This window comes from Myotis daubentonii, chromosome 18 (assembly GCF_963259705.1).
Source record: "Myotis daubentonii chromosome 18, mMyoDau2.1, whole genome shotgun sequence".
Taxonomy (NCBI): domain Eukaryota; kingdom Metazoa; phylum Chordata; class Mammalia; order Chiroptera; family Vespertilionidae; genus Myotis; species Myotis daubentonii.
Genome location: NC_081857.1, coordinates 33,613,587 through 33,626,760, shown reverse-complemented (window position 1 = coordinate 33,626,760; position 13,174 = coordinate 33,613,587). Strand labels below are relative to the sequence as shown.

Below are 13,174 nucleotides of genomic sequence, written 5' to 3'. Positions count from 1 at the left end.
AGTTTTTCTCTGTGCTTTTTCTTCTTCATATATTTTATTTTATCTCATTAGGACACGGGGCAATATTCAGTTCTATTCTATTTTTATTATTTCTGTGAAGTAATTACGGGTTCTCTAATTTTCCTGATGTAGTTCCAGTGTGGATGAGGATGAAAGGATGTGGGTGGCAGATAGACGGCTAATAAGAACTCCTTATTGCCTTCTTGTTATCTTTTTCATTAAGAAAGAGACTTTCAGTGAATATTTTGAATGACAACACTAGTTTTTAATTAACTAGGCAAGTTAATATACTAGTGCATTCTCTTACATGTTTCAGTTTAAGGCACACCCTTAGAATCTCTCCTAAACATGTTAGCTATGATCTTGTTTTTAAATCAAACTAAGTAGATATTAACTTTTTAATTCTGCCTAATATTCATGAATATTATAGCCACATGAAATTCTTTTTCTAGTGTAAAAATTCTGAAAGAGACTGCCGGAGGAAGGTGCACACATACTTGTAGGGATGGGGTAGGAGCAGGGGCTGTGGGTAAATGCCATTATATGGGTTTGAGAGAATGGGGATGAGGAACAGGACTAGGGAGCATAGGCTAGTTCTAAGAGTGTTACTTTTCTTTTTCTCCAGCCATCTAGTTAGATCATCTCACAAAATAGCTTTTCTAGGTTTCCTCTGACCTTTTTTGCTTTCTACCTCAATTGAAAGTTTTTGATAGGAGCATTTATATCATGGAAAATAAGACTTGATAATAAGAAATTTATCTTCTTTAATACTTTTATAATATATATTTCATATATTTTTTGTATAGGTGTTTACTTAATAAACATTGTAAGGGAGTTTATCCAACACATTTTTGTTTCTTCTCTGGATATTTAATCAAATACCATAAGGATAATAATGACATTTGTTTCCATTAAGTCCATTCTCACCAAGATCTAGGTTCTTTAATGTCATAAAATAAGAATTTTCCCAAGTCAGAAGGAATTTTCTTCACTGCGGTGAAAATATTTTAAGCTGTGATGACAGTGAGTCTTAACAATAGGTTGTTTGGATTGGAATAAAGATAACATTGGAAATGAAATTTTTTATGTAACTGATTATGTGCTGTTTACTTAGTTTTTCTAGCTGGAAAAAAAAACCCACCTCAAAACATGTGATACATTTTCCTCTTAAGAATAGAAGCACAACTGGAAATAAAAAGGGAAGGAACTTAATATCTTAGAATCGGCCACTGAAATCTTGTTTAGTCCCTTTTTGGCATCTGGTGTCTCAGTTACTTGCGTTATTCTATTATTCAGCTCTCTTGTGATAGTTAACCCATTACATTTTGATCATTTATTGATATATTGGTTTCTCTTACTAGGTTGTGAGGTTCTGGTCTTAGCCATCTTTGTATAGTTATAATGCCTGGCATGTAGCTAGTGCTTAGCAATATGTTTTTTGAACCAAAAAGTGCTCAGTAGATATCATCGTTCACATTTTTAAAAATCCATTTGTCTTCAGAAGAAACTGGTCCTCTCTAAGAATTTCATTTGCTTCACATAGCATCTAGGATGGTAGGCAATTTCGTTTACTTCCAATTTATTTGGAGATATTTCACCTTATAAATAAGGTCTAACGTTGACCTGCATATTTGTGGTCTGACATATGGAGAGATACTTTGTAGAGGAGACCAGTTTCGGAGCACTTACCAGGAAAGGACACTGGGATCGCTTTGGGGAGCAAACAGATTTGTGGGCTGCTAGTCTCCAACTCTCCAGCCAAGGTGAGAGACCGTTGCCCCCAGTTTATGGAAGAAGCACTGCTGGGCAACAGGGAACTCGCTTTGCGAATGACGTAAACGGAGCTGCCTGAGTTCTGTCCCTGGATACTTACTCATTGTTGATGGGGTGGATTGCTTATGGATATAGTTCTGGGTGGGTCTCTCAGGTGTCCTCCAACCCTGTTGTAAGAGAGACAAGTTTTTTGAGAAAGGCTCAGTAAGAAAAAAAAATGGGCAAGGCCATCCTTTTTGGAGACCAATATGAACAACTAAACTTGGGGGGAAAAGAGTGTTTCTCTACCTGAGTAAAATAAATTAGCATCTTCAGGAGTGACCGTGTCAGCATAAGTGGACGCAAGAAATGCAAGGACAGTATCAGGGAGGCAAGTCAGTCCCAGGCCATAGCATCGCCATAGAATGTTAAGCAAAAATAACATCTACTTACAGACCTTTCAATGTATCTTCATCAATGTTGTTTTTCCCTGGGGAAAGAAGGTAGGTAATCCAGCTTGTTCAGTAAATATTATTTTCACAAAGTGGTAAATGAATATTAGAACACTTAAAAGGTTTATAAGAATTACATCAGACATGCAGGGCATATGATTATCTTTTATTTATGAGATTGCTTAGTGGATTAAGAAAAGAAAGTTAAAGCCAAATTCCTTTGGGTGGGTGGAGTGGAAATTAATGGAAAACGTTTTAAAGTAGACGGTATCTGACTATCTTTATAAAGAGCCTAATGTTACTGATTCAGCTAAAATATAATGATTGTTTACAGAAATTATAGAAATCCTTGGTAAGATCACATTGACGGATGAGGATAAGTACTTGCAAAGGTTCGTTTTGTACACAGCTCAACTTTGTTGTTTTTTCTTTTCACTGTTAGGAGCCTAAGTAGTCAGCCAGTCTGTGATTATATTGGGATGCCAGGCAAGGAGAGCCTGTGTAATCTTGCATAAAACTCAATTATTGCTCCTAAATAGTTGTTGTCAGATCTCAATAAAGCCCTCTCACTACAGAGAGATAAGACATTTCATTCTCTCCCTTGTCCTACTGGGAGGTGTAAATATATAATTAAGTTTAGCTGTCATTAATCACTTTCAAGTTGCTTGTCTCAGACTTTCCGATATAAACCATCCCAAATCCCAATTTGATTAAAAATCATGGGCAACTCAAGTTCACTAGAATGTTGGGGGTAGGCGAGGTTACTATTTGTAAAATTCAAAAGTGTGCATTTTTAAGACATGTTTATCATCATTATTTAAAGTCCTTGTCTGTCAGTTCTTAACATCTGGTTCGTCTTTGGGTGTGTTTCTCTCAACATCGCTTTCTCTTGACTGTGGGTACAATTTTTCTGTGCTTCATACTTACTGGACATCCTGAGTGATGCATCTCCAAGTTTATCTTCCACTAAAGAACACTGAGTTTTGGTCTAGCAGGCAGCTGCCTTATGGGAAGATCACTGCGACCCTGTGAAGGGCTTGGTTTTAGGCTTTGCTCTGGTGGGTCTGTTAGGCCCTTAGTCTGATGGTTTAAGTCTTAGTCCTGGGATACGGGCCATACCAAAGTATGACCCCTAAGGGGATTCGGTGGAAACTAGCGGTGTTTCCCCAATCCCGGGTGTTTCCCAAGCACCTCTAATTTGGTAGGACTTGAATTCAAGCCTCCCACTTCCCAGAACCATGCCCAGGCTTTCAGCCTTCCAACTCTTGCATTCTCTCGGGCTCCTACCTATCATCTTGCTCAGGCCCTGTCAGGAATCACTACGGATTCGAGTGGAGTTGTCGGCACTCAGGACTTCTCTGTCTGTGGTGCTGGCTCCTCAAGTTGCAGCTGCTCTGACAGGTCCAGACATCTTTGACTGCTCAGCCAGTGAGACTTCCTTTTTCTGCTTGCACTCTCTCCCTCTTCTGCGACATGGACTGGGGAATGCCTTCAGGAAAAAGGAAGTTTGCTCTTCTTTTTGTGAGCCTCATATCCCTTCCAGTTTTTGTCTGCTTTCGATTACTCTCTGGTACCTTTAATATTCTGTCCAGAGTTCATAATTATTGAAAGCAGGAGAGTTGGTCTGATATTATTTAAAGTCCTTGTCTGCCATTAGTTTTAATGACAAAAATTATAGTTATAAAGTAGTCTTTCAAAATTTTCTACAGCATAGTGGTTGATAAACAATGGAAAGTCACCATGAGTTACATAGGATCCTGTGGGTCGGTGATTGCATTTGAGAATCTCTACTTTTTGGTAAAGTATCTAATTGAAAACTACATTTTTAAGTGAATCATGATAGCCTTGGCTCAGTTGGTTGGAGCGTTGTCCCGTGCACCAGAGGGTGATGGGTTTGAATCTGTCAGGGCACAGACCCAGGTTGTAGGTTCAATCCCTGCTAGGGTGCATATAGGAGACAACCGATCGATGTTTCTCTCTCACATTGGTGATTTTCTCTCTGTCCCTCTCCCTTCCTCTCTATCTAGAATCAATTAAAAACATATCCTTGGGTAAGGATAAAAAAATAATAATAATAAATCATTATAAATATGTTATAAAATATAACTTTGTGTCACATTTTACCTACAATTTGTCAACTAGCTGTAAGGTACATTAAGTATTAATGACTAATGATTTTCCTTGCTGGCCACTTTTTCATATTTTTTTATCTTTACCATAAAATGAAGAATGCTGCCTTTTGGCTTACTAAATACCTTTCACAGAGTAATCTTTGTGTGTGTGTGTGTTGTTTTTTTTTAATGTGATGCTTAAGGAGTTATTAATTCAGGAATTTTTCAGCACATGCTATTTATGTATACCATATGTAGCAATGTAACCGACAACTGTGACTGTGGTAGTAATTCACTGATACTGTTATCACATTATTTCACTCTTCTTTGAGAAGCCATGTAGTAATCATCAGTGTGTTAACCTGGACTTCTTAAAGAGGCTCAGAATGAGTGTTGCTGGAGTCTCATCAAGTCACCTATGAAGTGATGGACTGTCCTGTGGAGCCACCAGTGGAAGGGGCTGGGGCCAGGGCTAGGTGAGCGGGTGCCAAAATCTCAGTAATCAAGATTAAATAATGTTTTGATGGAGTAGTTCAAAAATCAAAATTAATGCAAAAAACTATGATAAAAGATTTCCAAATTTTAAATAAAGAATCGATCAGTATTGCTGATTTTTCTCTATTGCCTCATACTCGGTGTGGTTCGGCCTGCACTGGGGCTGGATTGAGGCATCTGGAAGATCCTGCCTGGTGGCATGGAGAGGTCATAGGGTGTAGGTCAAATGGACTTGAGTTTGAGCCATAATTCCTGTTGCCACTCAGATCTTTGACAAGTTAAAGAATGGTATGCTAGCTAATATTTATCAAACACTTATTATGTGCCAGGCTCTGGGCTCAGTTAAGCTCTTTACATGCATTTTAGCCCTCATATGAAGCAGTTAGTCTTAACTATCCCTGTTTTACCAGTGAGTACATGGAAACTCAAAAAGGTTAAATATTTGCCCAAGATCACATAACTCTTAAGTAGCTGACCTCTTAGAAAATGTGCTGTATCTCTGAGTCTCAATTTGCCTATCAGTAAAATGGGGACAGAATTGCCTATTTTAAAGTGATAGTACAAACCACATTCTGTAAAGGGAATATGGAACATTTGAAAGAATATGAAAGGTAATTTTTCCAGATAAGGGATATGATTAAAACTCTACTGTATAGAGTTCCCAATTTTAAAATAGAGCCAGTAGCATTAGGTAGGCCTAGGCAGCTTGGAGAAGACCAGGGGCGTTGAACCTGCTTGTAGCTACTTGAGCGTCTGTGGACCAGGCTTGGCCAATGCTGCATTTCTGAGAAGTGGCCTTTGACTGGAAATCTCAGTGAAATTACTGCAGATGAAATGTAAGAAGAGGGCATGGAAGGTGAGGTTACAGGATATTGTCAATTAAAATGCTTTTTAGTCGAGAAAACTAGATTGAAAAACTTGAAACTTCTCCCTTCTTTTTCCTAATGGAAGATGAGCAAGTTCAGACAGATTTTATGCAGCTGTGAAATTGAGACAGGTCAGATTCAACAACGACTTCTGGTAAACCTTGCTGCCACCACAAAGTCACAGGTTGTTAAACATAGCACCTCACATTTGCATAGTGAGTTACAGATGTATAGAAGTGTGTCCTGTAAGGCTTTCCTTGTTGAGGAAGTACAGTCCGGTCCTCTAACAGTACCATTCCCATGGGATTATTCTAATGAACACATATCCTTGAAACATCCTTTAACAAATATGTTAAGCGTTCCCCAGGAATTTTTCATAAAAGAAGTCTTGATTATCAGCTTCTTATCAATATTTAACAACAGAATTCCCATACTCTTTTAACTAATCCTTATTCTTTAGGTTGGAACCTTTATAAACATCATTGCTAGGTGGCAAAGTAGGAGAAGATGGTTCATAGGCTTGGCCTGTATCCTTTCACTTGTCTTGGGTAACTGCCAGTAAATTAAATCAACTAATTTTGTTCTGCAAAGCTGGCGTGAATAGATGTGAGTTTAGCTAGACTTCTTTCAACACAGTCCCCAGGTTAACCATAATCCTATGTAAAGTTTCTTTCTTATTGTTTCGTAGTGGCGTGTCAGCACCGTTAATATCATGTAGGAATTCTTTGCCCCCTTTTTTCTTGTGACTAAGCAGGATGAGAAATATTTCTCTTTCAGGATCTGGAGCAGCTTAATTAAATCCTTCATTTTAAATTTTGGCTATCCGTCTTTCATCAAGACTCGCCAGATGGAATGCATGGGGTGGGGATTTTAGAATGTGATAAAAATGTAATTATCGAGACATTTCCAAGTGCCGTTTTCTTTGTTCAGCTACCATAAATGTGAGGGTGTGGTGGAGGTTTTCATTAAGCCTCTTTTCAACATCCTGCACCTAGGAACTTTGTAGCTGGGAATGAACGTTAGTGTCTCCTTCGCCCCCACTGTGTGTATGTGTGTATTATGTGTGTATTTTATTTTCATATTTGTCTTAGTTGTTTTTTACCTTACACCTTAATTGAAGGTATACTAGTGCCTCTGGAGCTTCCCAGAGTTCTCTACATCTAGCCATCGTCAGTAATCTTCACCAGCCCTGTTCATGGGTCCAAGTAGGTGTTATTGACTCTTATACTGATGCCTTCAGCCTTTCCTTATAGCAGTTATATTCTTTTTAAAACATTCCTCTCCTAAGTCGTGTCCTACTTGGATCTTTATGAAAAGGCCTTTATAAAAGAAAAGTGAAAGCAAAGACGAATAAGGGTATTATTTAAGTGACAGGTGGTATTCCTCAGTGAACACATCTAACTGGAATATTATATCCAATTTTCTTCTTCATATAATTCTGAGGAGAAGGTAGGTGTTAATGAGAAAATAACCTGGTTAGGAGTTATGTAGAATAGTAGCATTTAGGGTACTGAATCTATATAGATTCGGCCACTTTCCCACAGTTGCTATCCCTATAAACTTGTATCTTGAACACTGAAGGTTAGATAGACTCTGAAGAACTGCAGGATCCTCACTCTTTATCTTAGTTAGCTCTGGTTGCTACAACCACAGACTGGGTGGGTTAAATGACAGACATTTATTTCTCACAGTTCTGGAGCCTGGGAAGTCCAAGATTAAGGTCTGGCTGACTTGATCAGACAAGGTGCTGGTTCTCTGTGAGGACCTTCTTCTTGGTTTGCAGATGTCTGCCGCCATCTCGCTATACCCTCACATGGTAGGGAGAGAAAGTTCTGGTCCCTTCATCTACTTATAAGGGCACTAATCCCACAGTGAGCACCCCACCCTCATGGCTTCCTCTACCTAAACCTCCTAAAGGCTCCACCTCCAAATACCATCACATTGGGAGTAGGATTCAACATATGAATTGGGGTGGGTATACACACATTCAATCTATAACTCTTCAAGGAAATGTTTAATTTTCATCACACTGGTATTTATTGAGCTAGCCACTATGATTGAGCACTGTGGTGGGGATTGTGAAGAGACAGGAAAACCCAAGAGGCCTGAGCTGTCTGACTTCCTTGTCACAAGTACACATACTTGGCAGTGTCTGATGGCGAATGTTGTATTTTTCTGGCATATGACATGGTGGCAGTCCTCTGACATCCTGCCATCTTGTTGAGGAGATGAGGCGTACGTGTATGTATGAAATAAAATCCATCTGTAATTGCCCAATATAGCAGCACAGATGTCATGAGCTATGGCGATTCAGACAAGGGAGCAACTGCGGGAGAGAAGGCGAAAATCAGAGGGCTTTTAGTTGGTAACTTAGTCATAAATGTGAAAATACTGATGATGCCGTAGGAGGTGGATAGGGAGAATGATGGAAGTGGAAGGGCTATCATTTCCTGGAAAAATCATTACCAGTATCTTCATCGTTTATTTCTTAATGACATAGTTTTAAAACTTTTCTACATCTTGGTTGCCCTCTCTGTCTATACTTCCGTTTGTGTGAGGTTTACGAAACCAGTAGGTAGATTAATCTGGTTTTGTAGCAACAGACAAGTGATTAAAAACTCATTCCTTTAGCACATGTTGGCTGGAGGGCTTGAGGACAGAATATCTGGAGCGAGGGATGAGGGGAAGACCTGGGAGCAGGAGGAGAGGGCAGCTGGGGTAACCACCACCTCCCTGCCGCCCCCTCAGACCTTTTTGAACTTGACTGTTTATTCTTGTTCTGCTTCCAGCACAGAGCAGCCAGGTAGGCTTGCGGACACCGTTTACAATCAGAACTCAAGTATCTCTGAGGCACAAAGAAGAATGGGCTGGGATAGGAGTGATGGAAAAGCAGAAACACTAAGAACAGGGTCGTTTTCATACACAGCCTAGTGCATTGTCTTTACTGAGAGTTGGAGCATCCCAACTCTAAATCTCTTCTGTCCAGCACATCACTGGGCTCGTCCAGTCCAGTTCAGGGATCCAGAGAGAGTAAGCATCTGTTAGCCAAATCTTTGGTTACCCCAAATTAGCTCATGTCCTTTACTGCTTGTTTCCTCTGATTATATAGTATATATCCAAACCCTCAATTATCCAGAATAAACCCGGGCTGCCTCTACTGTGTGGAAAACATTTGATAGTGGTTATGATTCTCTTGCCTAGACCATGTAGAGCCTTAGCCATTTAATCACCTGTCCCTTTAAAATTTTGAAATGCTGGTTCCTGTTGTGTAAGCCGGACACATCTCCTTGAGGAATTATTTTACTGGGCAACTCGCCCCTTCTGAAACCTCAGTCATCCTGAAAAGTACCTCAAGAACCTCTTTGACTTTAATTTTTTTTTTTTTTGCTTTAGTCCTATTTGTATATAATGATTGTGATGTCTAATTCTCTATCACATATTGTTAAAACTTATAGCCTTGAATTTCTGGGTCACTTAAAAAACGGACAGACTTGATTACTAATGAAAAGTTGACTCATTTCCTTCCAGGCAAAGGCTGACACTGACTCTCAGAGTTCATAATTAGTCTCCACAGATGCAGACTCTAATTATGGGATATCACCTATTCTTTCCTAAATGTTTTGCATCATGAGCTGGGGAAATAAAATAGGCGTTTATGTGTTGAGAGGATATATATAAATGATAGCTGGAAAAAGGTCCTCCATGAACTTAATGAAGTGGTCGATTCCCTGCAATTTTAAATTTGGTGCATCTCTTCCCACACCATGTTTTACACACTCGTCAGTCATTTTTAGCCTTGTGTAATTTATCAGCAGCTCAGATTCCTCCATAAGAGACTGTAGCGTGTACCATAACTGCACAGTGCGTAGCTTGGGAACAACTGGCTTCATTCATTCATTTTTGCCTATTACCGCGAAGGGTGCTTTTTGTAAACTCATGTGGTTAGAGTATGTTTGCCATGTTTTAATCACAAGTAGACGTTTCCCCCCCGCCCCCCCCCCTCAGGGTTCAGAGCAGTGAAATATGGGAAGATACTGATTGTGTGCTGGGAGGCAGAGAAAGACCACCTCCTGTTAGAACAGCAACACCAGGCTTTCAGCGCCGTGTGTGTGCCCTCGCCCAGTCTTCCCAGTGATGATGGAAGAGACTGGGTGCTCGGTTCAGCTTCTGAGTTCTGATAAATGAGCGCAGACTGTAAACTGGAAGATAAGGGCATGTGCAAATTCTTGTGTAAATAAAGCATGGTTTCCCATTGCAGTGGTGACTGATTTCATAGTTTCTGATGAAGATGAATGATGCTGTGAATTAACAGCTTTAAAGCTTGTATCACTGCAGCTTCTTCTGGGTTTGGATTTATTAAAATCAGCGTGTGTTTACTGCTTTATGCAGATGGGGGTGGGGGGCGGTGAAAAAGCTGAACCCATGAACACCAAGTGGGGTGGTGTTTCAGATGATTCCCAGCCTCACAATTCCCCGTGAAATTCTTTTCCTGTGGGAAACTTTTAATTTGGAAGCATTCAGCCTAATGTGGGAACCAAGATTAACATTTTCTGAAATACCTCTACAAGAAAAGCAGAAATGTTCTGTTCCGGAAGCCGAATTTACATAGTAGAAAAATGGGCTGTCCTGCAGTATTTGGTAGTGTTTACTAGTTGTGCTTAAAAAGTTGTGTGTGTGTGCATACAAAATAGAGAGAGGGAGAGAGAGAGAGAGAGAGAGAGAGAGAGAGAGAGAGAGAGAGAGAGAGAAATTGAGGGTATATTTGTCTTTGTTTCCTTTACATCCAACTAGCAAAGCCCTGGAAAGTGTGTTTTACCACAAACCAGCCCAGTAACCAGTCCTAACTCTATATTCGAATACTGTTTTTAGTTCTTTTTGTCTTTCCTTCTTGCTGAGTAAGCTATAGTGTATTGGGGGTGGGGGTGGGGGTGGGGTGGGAGGCGGGGGTGAGTGGGAGTGAGAAAGGGAAGAAGAAGTCGACCTGACTGAGCTTCTCCCTTTTCTTCCCTCTTCACCAGGAAGGAAGTGAACTGGAATCTTCATGCATATGTTTCTTTTCCTCCCCCCCGCCCCCCCATGTCAGGGATTAGCATAACCCAGTTAGTTACCTTCACACAGAGTTACCGCATGAACAAGTTGACAGTCTGATGAGATGTCAAACTGGAGGTACTGTGAGGAGGGGGGAGGAGGTTTGACTAATGGATTGGGCCTCTGGAATGCCAGCCGAAGACTGTAGACTGGATTCTGTAGGCTCTAAGGCATCTAGAAGTTTGCAGCCAGAGCCTTGGGAATGAAATGTTAAATAGGAACTTTCACTGGTTACAGTTAGCCTTGGCTGTTAGCAATTATTTTTATCTACTTTAACAGGGGGAGCAGGAAACTAAGCTGGCATTATGGTCGCAGAAAAGAACAGGCTGATTTGGGGCCCTTTCAAACTGCAGACCTTTGTTACTGACCAATGCTTAATTTGGTTTCTGGGTTTTGTTATTTTTTTTCCCTCCTGCCCTTACCTCATTTACCTTAACAACAGCTCCCCCCTCTAGAGCTCAGCGAGGGCACGCTGCCACTGCGGATTGGGGGGCCAGGAGGCCCAGAGCAAGAAGAAAGTGGGTTGAAAGCAGAGTTCTGTGTAAAGAATTTTCTGCTGGAAACAAGCCCAGAGGGAGTAAAGAGGATCTTTAATGAGGAGCAGCTGCAGGGCCGACGCAACCCACATGAGACATTTTTTTCCCCTCCGTTCCACATTCTGTATAGTTTTTTAAAAATCATGATTTTGAAATAGCTGTTTTGTAAAGCCCGCCTCTCTTTTTCTTCTCCTTGTATGTGGTAGGGGTTTGCTTTGTTGTTTTATTATTTTTAATGACCAAATCCCCCCCTTAAAAAAAAAAAAAAGGCGAAAGGCAAAGCTGCAGCACAGCCCTGGCTGCAATGTGGGCTCACCCTGCTGATACAGAACATTCGGTGGAGAAAACAAGGACAGAGAACACTGGCTTTTATTTGGAAAGGGGCTTATTTCCTGCTCAGACGTCGGTCATCTTGGAGCTGACACGCCGCTACAGTGTTTTCAGCTTTTCTCTAGACGAGTGGCTATTCACTCAGGAAACTTGAAAGGACAAATTTTTCTGTCCTGCATTACGAGGGAGACTGATTCCGAGCCGCAGCCACTGCCAGAGAGCGTGGACTTGCTATTCAAATCCCAGGGCCGTTGAAATCTGTAAAGTGGCTACATGTAAACGAATCCAGGCTGTGGGTGACATGTGAGAGCCGGGGTCTGGTTCTCATCTGTCTGACCGAGGGGGGCTGCGTGGGCATCCTTTCCATTGGAAAGTCTTCTGGTTCCATTAGGAGGAGTCCCTTGTTTTTCTCCCTCCCTCCCTCCCCTGCACTTCATTCCCCATGTGTGTGCTTGAATCGTAACAGTGAGTGAGTGCATTTCTTTTTAAAAATATATGTATTTTTTTAATTAATTTCAGAGAGGAAGGGAGAGGGAGAGAGAGATAGAAACATCAATGATGAGAGAGAATCATTGATTGGCTGCCTCCTGCACACCCCACACCAGGGATGGAGCCCGCAACCCGGGGAATGTGCCCTGACCAGGAATCAAGCTGTGACCTCCTGCATGGACCTGATAGGTATTCAGGTCAGTTTTGGGAATTATTTTACAGGAAAACCAGCTCCCCTCCCCCCAACTCCCTCTGTATTCCCAGCCTCCTCTGTGGACTGGGCTCTTTCAGAGTTCCCGAGCTGGAGGAGGGGGTACGGAATGGGAGGGTGTCGCCGAGAGAACCACTGAACTAAGCGATCTGTTCCCTCCAGGAGGCAGGCGTTCAAATAGTTCGGGGAACAAAAGGCAGCTGTTAGGTTTATTGGGTTATATTTTACATAGATCTATATTCAAGATGTTGGCCGTTTTCAAAAAAGCTTTCCTGGGTTAGTGCAGTAGAATTTGCGAGGGAACTTGGGTGATTGGCCGTGTTTCCAGCCTCTACCCACACGCAGCTTGGGCCACCTCAAGAAGAGAGGTATTCAAGCCCTTGTTTTCAGGCCGAGTCTTAATTCCCACTCAGATTAACGGAGTATGTGTGTACTTGTCTTACAGTTGAACAGGGATTTGCAGCGGTGAAAGGTCTCCTGCCTTGGGAAACATGGGCCCTTTATTTCTAGCCGTCTCCCTTACCCAGTTCTCCCCTTTCTGTCCATGTCCAGAATCCTGCCGAAGCCTCCTGGGGACTGAGGGCTAATCTTGTACCTCAGGATGATTCTTAGGGTTGAGTTGGCCTGTGTTCTACCAGGCAGAGCAGTATGGGGTTGGAAGGGAATTTTTTAGCGGACTTGATTGGAAAACTGACTTTATCCATCATATGAAATGTAAGCTGCTTTTTAAAAAAATATTTTTATTGATTTCAGAGAGGAAGGGAGAGGCGGAGAGAGAGAGAGCTAGAAACATCAATGATGAGAGAGAATCATTGATCGGCTGCCTCCTGCACACCCCGCACTG

At 41.4% G+C, this 13,174-nt stretch overlaps 1 protein-coding gene and 1 long non-coding RNA gene across 4 annotated transcripts in view; both read left to right on the top strand.

Moving 5' to 3' along the window:
- NOTCH2 (notch receptor 2) overlaps positions 1 to 13,174 on the top strand; it is a 131,157-nt gene that overhangs the window by 37,610 nt on the left and 80,373 nt on the right. The gene's annotated exons all lie outside the window — the stretch shown is intronic.
- On the top strand, positions 16 to 13,043 carry LOC132220449 (uncharacterized). Its single transcript, XR_009449788.1, has 3 exons — positions 16 to 236; positions 6,137 to 6,203; positions 11,220 to 13,043. It is a non-coding gene; the product is annotated as an uncharacterized LOC132220449 (long non-coding RNA).